Genomic DNA, 12,410 nt, shown 5'->3' with positions numbered 1-12,410 from the left:
TGACGCTATTTTTAAAAAGTGACGCATCTAGGTACATGGGTCACTTTTTAAAACTCTGCGCCATATTGTATCTGCAACATGATTCGTCATACATTAAATATGACACATCTGGAATGTCATAAGGAGTGCGCACAGAAAAGTGACGCATAACACCAGCAGTGTAATAAAATGTACCTCGTTGCACTATATTTAAAAAGTGACGCATCTAGATAGATGCGTCACTTTTTAAATATTGCATAACAATGCGCATTTTTTTACACCGCTGGTGCGTCACAAAAATTGACGCACAGGAAGCGCAAAACTAACAGCGCAAGGCCTTCATAAATATAATCCTGGATTTTCCCCGTGCTTCGCCGGTGCGCGTACCATGCGCTTCCCCCGCGCAAAACGAAAAAAAAATTTTAATGCCCTGCAGGACCCTATTTTAGTCCCTACATCAAACCTAGGGGGTCAGAGGGGGTCTACTCTTCCCCCTTATGGTCATTTGCCCCTTTTTTTTTCAAACCCCTTGTGTCTCGATTTTACCGAGACACAAGATGGCGGCCGCTCCGGACTGTTTAGAATGTTTACAGACAACTGAGAGCCAATCAGCTTCCTGCGCGCAAGTCGCGTGTCGCGCCGGGAGCGCTCACGGGTGCGCGCACGGGAGAGCGCCTATAGATATATATATTTTTTTGAACCTAAATTACTCAAAATCCACTGGAGCACATATCTTGAGACATAGCAAAGGCACATCGGGCTACCAGTCCCTACAATTTTGCCAAGTTTGGTGGAAATCCATTCAGCCGTTCGGGCTAAAAGTGAAATCGACCGCCCTATGGAAATTAACATGGGGAAAACGCGTTTTGGGACCCCCCTTTTATCTCGGCCCCCGCTTGACGAATCCCCCCCAAACTTTCAGGGAAGGACCGGACCGCCATGAGACCATTTTCCTGAAAATTTCAGGCAGATTCGTCAACCGGCGCCAAAGTTATTCAAAATAGAATGTTGAGATTTAACATTGAAAATTATCCTAACTATAACTACCTACTGGCGACTGCCAGTAGGTAATATATATATATATATATATATATATATATATACACACACATATATATATATATATATATATATATATATATATATATATATATATATATATATATATTACCTACTGGCGATAGCCAGTAGGTATATATAGTTAGGATTTTTTTCCTATGGGATTTGTGAAAATTCTATGTCGAATAACTTTGGCTTATGAGGACAGAATTGGCTGAAATTTTCAGGAAAATGGAACATTTTGTTTCTGAGCAGCCCCTGAAAATTTGGGGGGGTTTCGTCAAGGGGGGGCCGAGAAAAAAGGGGGGTCCCAAAACGTGTTTTTCCCATGCAATTTTCCATAGGGCGGTTGGCCTCACTTTTAGCCTGAACGGCTGAATGGATTTACACCAAACTTGGCAAAATTGTAGGGACTGGTAGCCCGATGTGCCTTTGCTATGTCTCAAGATATAGGCTCCAGTGGTTTTTACGAAAATTAACTTTGAAAAATATATATTGGGCTACATTGGGCTATATATATGTTGGAGCCCAAATGTAGCCCAATGTAGCCCAATGTAGCCCAATGTAGCCCAAAGATGGCCGCCAGAGACAAAAAAAACCAAATGTAGCCCAAATATCAGCCAGATGTAGCCCAACTATAGCCCAATGACAGATTGTCCCAGAGTGTTCTAAAGAACAACTAGAGTGCTAACAGTCCTACTTATTACAAAGGTATGGCACACCTGAAGCCATCTTGATTGGAATAAAGTGGTAACTCTTAAAACATTTAATTTAAAAAGGAACAAAATGAGGGGGTTCATTTTGCCATAGAAAGTATGATTAGCGAATATATGACGAAATCCCGCATACCATCAGTCCGCAAAAAAAATCCCGCATGTACTATTAGGCCGCAAATTAAAATAACGAAAACTTTTAGAACGAATATGCCTTTAGCATACACTAAACAACTAAACTACCCTAAACCCTAAAACACTACCCCCAGCATGACCCTACACTACACAAACACTACAACACTACCCTAAACCCTAAAACACTACCCCCAGCATGACCCTACACTACACAAACACTACAACACTACCCTAAACCCTAAAACACTACCCCCAGCATGACCCTACACTACACAAACACTACAACACTACCCTAAACCCTAAAACACTACCCCCAGCATGACCCTACACTACACAAACACTACAACACTACCCTAAACCCTAAAACACTACCCCCAGCATGACCCTACACTACACAAACACTACAACACTACCCTAAACCCTAAAACACTACCCCCAGCATGACCCTACACTACACAAACACTACAACACTACCCTAAACCCTAAAACACTACCCCCAGCATGACCCTACACTACGCAAACACTACAACACTACCCAAAACCCTAAAACACTACACCCCAGCATGACCCTACACTACGCAAACACTACAACACTACCCTAAACCCTAAAACACTACCCCCAGCATGACCCTACACTACGCAAACACTACAACACAACCCTAAACCCTAAAACACTACCCCCAGCATGACCCTACACTACGCAAACACTACAACACAACCCTAAACCCTAAAACACTACCCCCAGCATGACCCTACACTACGCAAACACTACAACACTAACCTAAATCCTAAAACACTACCCCCAGCATGACCCTACACTACGCAAACACTACAACACTACCCAAAACCCTAAAACACTACACCCCAGCATGACCCTACACTACGCAAACACTACAACACTACCCTAAACCCTAAAACACTACCCCCAGCATGACCCTACACTACGCAAACACTACAACACTACCCAAAACCCTAAAACACTACACCCCAGCATGACCCTACACTACGCAAACACTACAACACTACCCTAAACCCTAAAACACTACCCACAGCATGACCCTACACTACGCAAACACTACAACACTACCCTAAACCCTAAAACACTACCCCCAGCATGACCCTACACTACGCAAACACTACAACACTACCCTAAACCCTAAAACACTACCCCCAGCATGACCCTACACTACGCAAACACTACAACACTACCCTAAACCCTAAAACACTACCCCCAGCATGACCCTACACTACGCAAACACTACAACACTACCCTAAACCCTAAAACACTACCCTCAGCATGACCCTACACTACGCAAACACTACAACACTACCCAAAACCCTAAAACACTACCCCCAGCATGACCCTACACTACGCAAACACTACAACACTACCCAAAACCCTAAAACACTACCCCCCAGCATGACCCTACACTACGCAAACACTACAACACTACCCAAAACCCTAAAACACTACCCCCAGCATGACCCTACACTACGCAAACACTACAACACTACCCTAAACCCTGAAACACTACCCCCAGCATGACCCTACACTACGCAAACACTACAACACTACCCAAAACCCTAAAACACTACACCCCAGCATGACCCTACACTACGCAAACACTACAACACTACCCTAAACCCTAAAACACTACCCCCAGCATGACCCTACACTACGCAAACACTACAACACTACCCAAAACCCTAAAACACTACACCCCAGCATGACCCTACACTACGCAAACACTACAACACTACCCTAAACCCTAAAACACTACCCCCAGCATGACCCTACACTACGCAAACACTACAACACTACCCTAAACCCTAAAACACTACCCCCAGCATGACCCTACACTACGCAAACACTACAACACTACCCTAAACCCTAAAACACTACCCCCAGCATGACCCTACACTACGCAAACACTACAACACTACCCTAAACCCTAAAACACTACCCCCAGCATGACCCTACACTACGCAAACACTACAACACTACCCAAAACCCTAAAACACTACCCCCCAGCATGACCCTACACTACGCCAACACTACAACACTACCCAAAACCCTAAAACACTACCCCCAGCATGACCCTACACTACGCAAACACTACAACACTACCCTAAACCCTAAAACACTACGCCCAGCATGACCCTACACTACGCAAACACTACAACACTACCCTAAACCCTAAAACACTAGCCCCAGCATGACCCTACACTACGCAAACACTACAACACAACCCTAAACCCTAAAACACTACCCCCAGCATGACCCTACACTACGCAAACACTACAACACTACCCTGAACCCTAAAACACTACCCCCAGCATGACCCTACACTACGCAAACACTACAACACAACCCTAAACCCTAAAACACTACCCCCAGCATGACCCTACACTAAACAACCACCACAACTCTACACTACACTAACACAACACTACACTACACAACACTACACTACACAATCACTAACCCACGAAAAAATTAACACAAACCCACTTACCTCTCTCGTCATCGTGGTTTTCACAACGCAAATGCATTTACCATACATGCCTTTAAAACGTAATTCTTTGTAAAGGCATGCGCGATAAATGCACATGCGTTTTGAAAAAATGCGGGATAATGGTATGCGAGCTCAATGACCTTGCGGGATAATGGTATGCGGACTGAAAGTCTGCGGGATAAAAAATGCGGGAAAATGGCTGCAAACCATGATTAGCAGCAGACTTCCCTGGTGAGCACTAGCTTTACTACAGTGATCTAATGAGCAACTAGAGTGCTAACATTCAGAATTTATGGCAAATGTGTGACACATCTGAATGCCTTCTTGATAGAACCAAAGTAAACAAGCATTGAAAATGCAATAGATCTCGCCCTCGTTTAAGTTAAAGCCATTCTGTTTGTAATGAGGTGGCTTTTTAGCTTTGCTTTTATTAGTGTTTTTAAAACTTTCATGTAAATAACATGCATATGTATGCATATATGTATATTTATGCATGCATTTATATTTATATAGATATGCAGATTACATATGTTTATATATGTATATTACCTACTGGCGATAGCCAGTGGGTATATATAGTTAGGATTTTTTCTCTATGGGATTTCTGAAAATTCTATGTCTAATAACTTTGGCGTTTGTGGACGGAATTGGCTGAAATTTTCAGGAAAATGGCACATTTCTTTCCTGAGCAGCCCCTGAAAATGTGGTGGGGTTTCGTCAAGGGGGGGGCGAGAACAAAGGGGGGTCCCAAAACGCGTTTTTCCCATTCATTTTTCCATAGGGCGGTTGGACTCACTTTTAGCTCGAACGGCTGAATAGATTTACATGAAACTTGGCAAAATTGTAGATATGGTTTGCCCGACGTGCCTTTGCTATGTCTCAATATATGTGCTCCAGTGGATTTTGAGAAATTAACGTTTAAAAAAATATATATATCTGTGACAGCGCTCCGGTTAGCGCCCCGGTTCGCGTACCTGACGCGTAACGGAACTTCGCGAAGCGAATCTGATTGGCTCTCCGGTGTCTGTCAACATTCTAAACAAACTGGAGCGGCCGCCATCTTGTCTCTCGGTACGATCGAGAGACAAGATGTGGTGAAAAACGAAGGGGGAAATGAAGGAAAGGGGGCAAGGTAGACCACTCCTGACCCCCTAGGATTGATGAGGGGGATATTAAAGTGCCCCGCGGGGCAAAACATTTTGCGATTTTACGCCGTAGAGGCGCGTCCCGGTACGCGAACCGGGCAGCTCACCGGGCAGCTAACCGGGCAGCTAACCGGCAGCGTAGCTGTCAACATTGTAAACAGTCCGGAGCGGCCGCCATCTTGTCTCTCGGTAGGTTCGAGAGACAAGATGTGGTGAAAAAAGAAGGGGGAAATGAAGGAAAGGGGGCAAGGTAAACCCCTCCTGACCCCCTAGGATTGATGAGGGGGATATTAAAGTCCCCCGCGATTTTTCGCGGTAGAGGCGCTTCCCGGTACGCGAACCGGGCAGCTAACCGGCAGCGTAACGGGAGTCCGCCATCTTGTGTTTTTGGAGCGTCCGGTTCGCGTACCGGGTAGCGTCCCGGTAAGCGTAACAAGGGGAAAACCAAGACAAACAGTAAAAAAAAAATGAAGGGAATAGATTTCCAGCAAACTTGGCAAAATTGTAGGGACTGTTTGTTTGATGTGCCTTTGCAAGGCCTCAAGATATGTGCACGTGTGGATTTTGTCTAATTAAGGTTGAAAAAAATATATATATCTGTAAGCGTGCTCCGGCACGCTTACGTTACGGGTTTTGTTTGCGCTGCAGAACCGATACGTCACGGTTATGCGATGCGTCATGAGGCGTCTCACGTGGCTACGTGATACGTCACGTAATAAAGAATATATTTTACAGCTATAGATATTAGCTTTTAAAAAAACAATGAAATTCACTGAAAAAACCATAGGTTATAGACCATATATAGTTAGGAATTTGCATTTACAAAACCTTGAAAATTCACTGAAAAAACCATAGGTTAGAGACCATATATAGTTAGCTGGACATTTTATTGACATAAAACCAATGAAATTCCATATATAGTTAGTTGCACTAACTATATATCGCGCACCCGCAATCCACTGCTGATGATGTCACATATTACATCATTCATGACATGGTCAGTGACATCACTGATGACATCACTGATGACATCTCAAATGACATCACTGATGACATCACTGATGACATCTCAAATGACATCAGTGATGACATCATGACACACCAATACCAGTTACTACATACGCACTCACTGATTCCTACGTCTACACACACATTCACTCATTCACCCATACAATCACTCATACATACAGTCACTCATTATTACAACACTATCATATGCACTCATACACCTATGCAGACACTCACACACTGCCACTCATCCATGGAGTTACTCACACACCTAGTCAGTCCTGTAAAGAATCAATCACACTTCCATTTCCTCATCTATACAGTTAAACACAGAACACCATACTTCAGTGACATCACTGATGACATCACTGATGACATCTCAAATGACATCACTGATGACATCTCAAATGACATCACTGATGACATCATGACACACCAATACCAGTTACTACATACGCACTCACTGATTCCTACGTCTACACACACATTCACTCATTCACCCATACAATCACTCATACATACAGTCACTCATTATTACAACACTATCATATGCACTCATACACCTAGTCAGTCCTGTGAAGAATCAATCACACTTCGATTTCCTCATCTATACAGTTAAACACAGAACACCATACTTTTCACACATATACTAACACATACTTACTCTCTTATACAATCACTGATACAAGTACACATTGATATGCACAGAGTCACACACCTCCCAGCCAGCCACACACACACTCAGTCTTCCATACATCCACTCATTCTTCAATATGTAAAACATATTTAAACTTTACAAAAACACACAGACACTAGATGATGTCATCAGTGATGTCATTTGAGATGTCATCAGTGATGTCATCAGTGATGTCATTTGAGATGTCATCAGTGATGTCATCAGTGATGTCACTGACCATGTCATGAATGATGTAATATGTGACATCATCAGCAGTGGATTGCGGGTGCGCGATATATAGTTAGTGCAACTAACTATATATGGAATTTCATTGGTTTTATGTCAATAAAATGTCCAGCTAACTATATATGGTCTCTAACCTATGGTTTTTTCAGTGAATATATATATATATATATATATATATATATATATATATATATATATATATATATATTACCTACTGGCGATAGCCAGTAGGTATATATAGTTAGGATTTTTTTCCTATGGGATTTTTGAAAATTCTATGTCGAATAACTTTGGCGTTTAAGGACAGAATTAGCTGAAATTTTCAGGAAAATGGAACATTTTGTTTCTGAGCAGCCCCTGAAAATTTGGGGGGGTTTCGTCAAGGGGGGGCTGAGAAAAAAGGGGGGTCCCAAAACGTGTTTTTCCCATGCAATTTTCCATAGGGCGGTTGGCCTCACTTTTAGCCTGAACGGCTGAATGGATTTACACCAAACTTGGCAAAATTGTAGGGACTGGTAGCCCGATGTGCCTTTGCTATGTCTCAAGATATAGGCTCCAGTGGTTTTTACAAAAATTAACTTTGAAAAATATATATTGGGCTACATTGGGCTATATATATGTTGGAGCCCAAATGTAGCCCAATGTAGCCCAATGTAGCCCAATGTAGCCCAAAGATGGCCACCAGAGACAAAAAAAACAAATGTAGCCCAAATATCAGCCAGATGTAGCCCAACTATAGCCCAATGACAGAATGTCCCAGAGTGTTCTAAAGAACAACTAGAGTGCTAACAGTCCTACTTATTACAAAGGTATGGCACACCTGAAGCCATCTTGATTGGAATAAAGTGGTAACTCTTAAAACATTTAATTTAAAAAGGAACAAAATGAGGGGGTTCATTTTGCCATAGAAAGTATGATTAGCGAATATATGACGAAATCCTGCATGTACTATTAGGCCGCAAATTAAAATAACGAAAACTTTTAGAACGAATATGCCTTTAGCATACACTAAACAACTAAACTACCCTAAACCCTAAAACACTACCCCCAGCATGACCCTACATTACACAAACAGTACAACACTACCCTAAACCCTAAAACACTACCCCCAGCATGACCCTACACTACACAAACACTACAACACTACCCTAAACCCTAAAACACTACCCCCAGCATGACCCTACACTACGCAAACACTACAACACTACCCAAAACCCTAAAACACTACACCCCAGCATGACCCTACACTACGCAAACACTACAACACTACCCTAAACCCTAAAACCCTACCCCCAGCATGACCCTACACTACGCAAACACTACAACACAACCCTAAACCCTAAAACACTACCCCCAGCATGACCCTACACTACGCAAATACTACAACACTACCGTAAACCCTAAAACACTACCCCCAGCATGACCCTACGCTACGCAAACACTACAACACTACCCAAAACCCTAAAACACTACACCCCAGCATGACCCTACACTACGCAAACACTACACTACCCTAAACCCTAAAACACTACCCCCAACATGGCCCTACGCTACGCAAACACTACAACACTACCCTAAACCCTAAAACACTACCCCCAGCATGACCCTACACTATGCAAACACTACAACACTACCCTAAATACTAAAACACTACCCCCAGCATGACCCTACACTACACAAACACTACAACACTACCCAAAACCCTAAAACACTACCCCCAGCATGACCCTACACTACGCAAACACTACAACACTACCCAAAACCCTAAAACACTACCCCCAGCATGACCCTACACTACGCAAACACTACAACACTACCCAAAACCCTAAAACACTACCCCCAGCATGACCCTACACTACGCAAACACTACAACACTACCCAAAACCCTAAAACACTACCCCCAGCATGACCCTACACTACGCAAACACTACAACACTACCCAAAACCCTAAAACACTACCCCCAGCATGACCCTACACTACGCAAACACTACAACACTACCCAAAACCCTAAAACACTACACCCCAGCATGACCCTACACTACGCAAACACTACAACACTACCCAAAACCCTAAAACACTACCCCCAACATGACCCTACACTACGCAAACACTACAACACTACCCTAAACCCTAAAATACTACACCCCAGAATGACCCTACACTACGCAAACACTACAACACTACCCAAAACCCTAAAACACTACCCCCAGCATGACCCTAACCTACGCAAACACTACAACACTATCCTAAACCCTAAAACACTACGCCCAGCATGACCCTACACTACGCAAACACTACAACACTACCCTAAACCCTAAAACACTAGCCCCAGCATGACCCTACACTACGCAAACACTACAACACAACCCTAAACCCTAAAACACTACCCCCAGCATGACCCTACACTACGCAAACACTACAACACTACCCTAAACCCTAAAACACTACCCCCAGCATGACCCTACACTACGCAAACACTACAACACAACCCTAAACCCTAAAACACTACCCCCAGCATGACCCTACACTAAACAACCACCACAACTCTACACTACACTAACACAACACTACACTACACAACACTACACTACACTACACAATCACTAACCCACGAAAAAATTAACACAAACCCACTTACCTCTCTCGTCATCGTGGTTTTCACAACGCAAATGCATTTACCATACATGCCTTTAAAACGTAATTCTTTGTAAAGGCATGCGCGATAAATGCACATGCGTTTTGAAAAAATGCGGGATAATGGTATGCGAGGTCAATGACCTTGCGGGATAATGGTATGCGGACTGAAAGTCTGCGGGATAAAAAATGCGGAAAAATGGCTGCAAACCATGATTAGCAGCAGACTTCCCTGGTGAGCACTAGCTTTACTACAGTGATCTAATGAGCAACTAGAGTGCTAACATTCAGAATTTATGGCAAATGTGTGACACATCTGAATGCCTTCTTGGTAGAACCAAAGTAAACAAGCATTGAAAATGCAATAGATCTCGCCCTCGTTTAAGTTAAAGCCATTCTGTTTGTAATGAGGTGGCTTTTTAGCTTTGCTTTTATTAGTGTTTTTAAAACTTTCATGTAAATAACATGCATATGTATGCATATATGTATATGTATGCATGCATTTATATTTATATAGATATGCAGAATATATATGTTTATATATGTATATTACCTACTGGCGATAGCCAGTGGGTATATATAGTTAGGATTTTTTCTCTATGGGATTTCTGAAAATTCTATGTCTAATAACTTTGGCGTTTGTGGACGGAATTGGCTGAAATTTTCAGGAAAATGGCACATTTTGTTTCTGAGCAGCCCCTGAAAATTTGGGGGGGGGGGGTTCGTCAAGGGGGGCAGAGAAAAAAGGGGGGTCCCAAAACGCGTGTTTCCCATTCATTTTTCCATAGGGCGGTTGGACTCACTTTTAGCTCGAACGGCTGAATAGATTTACATGAAACTTGGCAAAATTGTAGATATGGTTTGCCCGACGTGCCTTTGCTATATCTCAATATATGTGCTCCAGTGGATTTTGAGAAATGAACGTTTAAAAAAATATATATATCTGTGACAGCGGTCCGGTTAGCGCCCCGGTTCGCGTACCTGACGCGTAACGGAACTTCGCGAAGCGAAGCTGATTGGCTCTCCGGTGTCTGTCAACATTCTAAACAGTCCGGAGCGGCCGCCATCTTGTCTCTCGGTACGATCGAGAGACAAGATGTGGTGAAAAACGAAGGGGGAAATGAAAGAAAGGGGGCAAGGTAGACCACTCCTGACCCCCTAGGATTGATGAGGGGGATATTAAAGTGCCCCGCGGGGCAAAAAATAAAAAAAAATTTTTTTTGCGATTTTACGCCGTAGAGGCGCGTCCCAGTACGCGAACAGGGCAGCTCACCGGGCAGCTCACCGGGCAGCTCACCGGGCAGCTAACCGGGCAGCTAACCGGCAGCGTAGCTGTCAACATTGTAAACAGTCCGGAGCGGCCGCCATCTTGTCTCTCGGTAGGTTCGAGAGACAAGATGTGGTGAAAAAAGAAGGGGAAGATGAAGGAAAGGGGGCAAGGTAAACCCCTCCTGACCCCCTAGGATTGATGAGGGGGATATTAAAGTCCCCCGCGATTTTTCGCGGTAGAGGCGCTTTCCGGTACGCGAACCGGGCAGCTAACCGGCAGCGTAACGGGAGTCTGCCATCTTGTGTTTTTGGAGCGTCCGGTTCGCGTACCGGGTAGCGTCCCGGTAAGCGTAACAAGGGGAAAACCAAGAGAAACAGTAAAAAAAAAATTAAGGCAATAGATTTCCAGCAAACTTGGCAAAATTGTAGGGACTGTTTGTTTGATGTGCCTTTGCAAGGCCTCAAGATATGTGCACGTGTGGATTTTGTCTAATTAAGGTTAAAAAATATATATATATCTGTAAGCGTGCTCCGGCACGCTTACGTTACGGGTTTTGTTTGCGCTGCAGAGCCGATACGTCACGGTTATGCGACGCGCCATGAGGCGTCTCACGTGGCTACGTAATACGTCACGTAATAAAGAATATATTTTACAGCTATAGATATTAGCTTTTAAAAAACCAATGAAATTCACTGAAAAAACCATAGGTTATAGACCATATATAGTTAGGAATTTGCATTTACAAAACCTTGAAAATTCACTGAAAAAACCATAGGTTAGAGACCATATATAGTTAGCTGGACATTTTATTGACATAAAACCAATGAAATTCCATATATAGTTAGTTGCACTAACTATATATCGCGCACCCGCAATCCACTGCTGATGATGTCACATATTACATCATTCATGACATGGTCAGTGACATCACTGATGACATCACTGATGACATCTCAAATGACATCACTGATGACATCTCAAATGACATCACTGATGACATCATGACACACCAATACCAGTTACTACAT

The sequence above is a fragment of the Lissotriton vulgaris genome, chromosome 11 (assembly GCF_964263255.1).
Source record: "Lissotriton vulgaris chromosome 11, aLisVul1.2, whole genome shotgun sequence".
Classification (NCBI taxonomy): Eukaryota; Metazoa; Chordata; class Amphibia; order Caudata; family Salamandridae; genus Lissotriton; species Lissotriton vulgaris.
Note: the sequence above shows the minus strand (reverse complement) of the source record.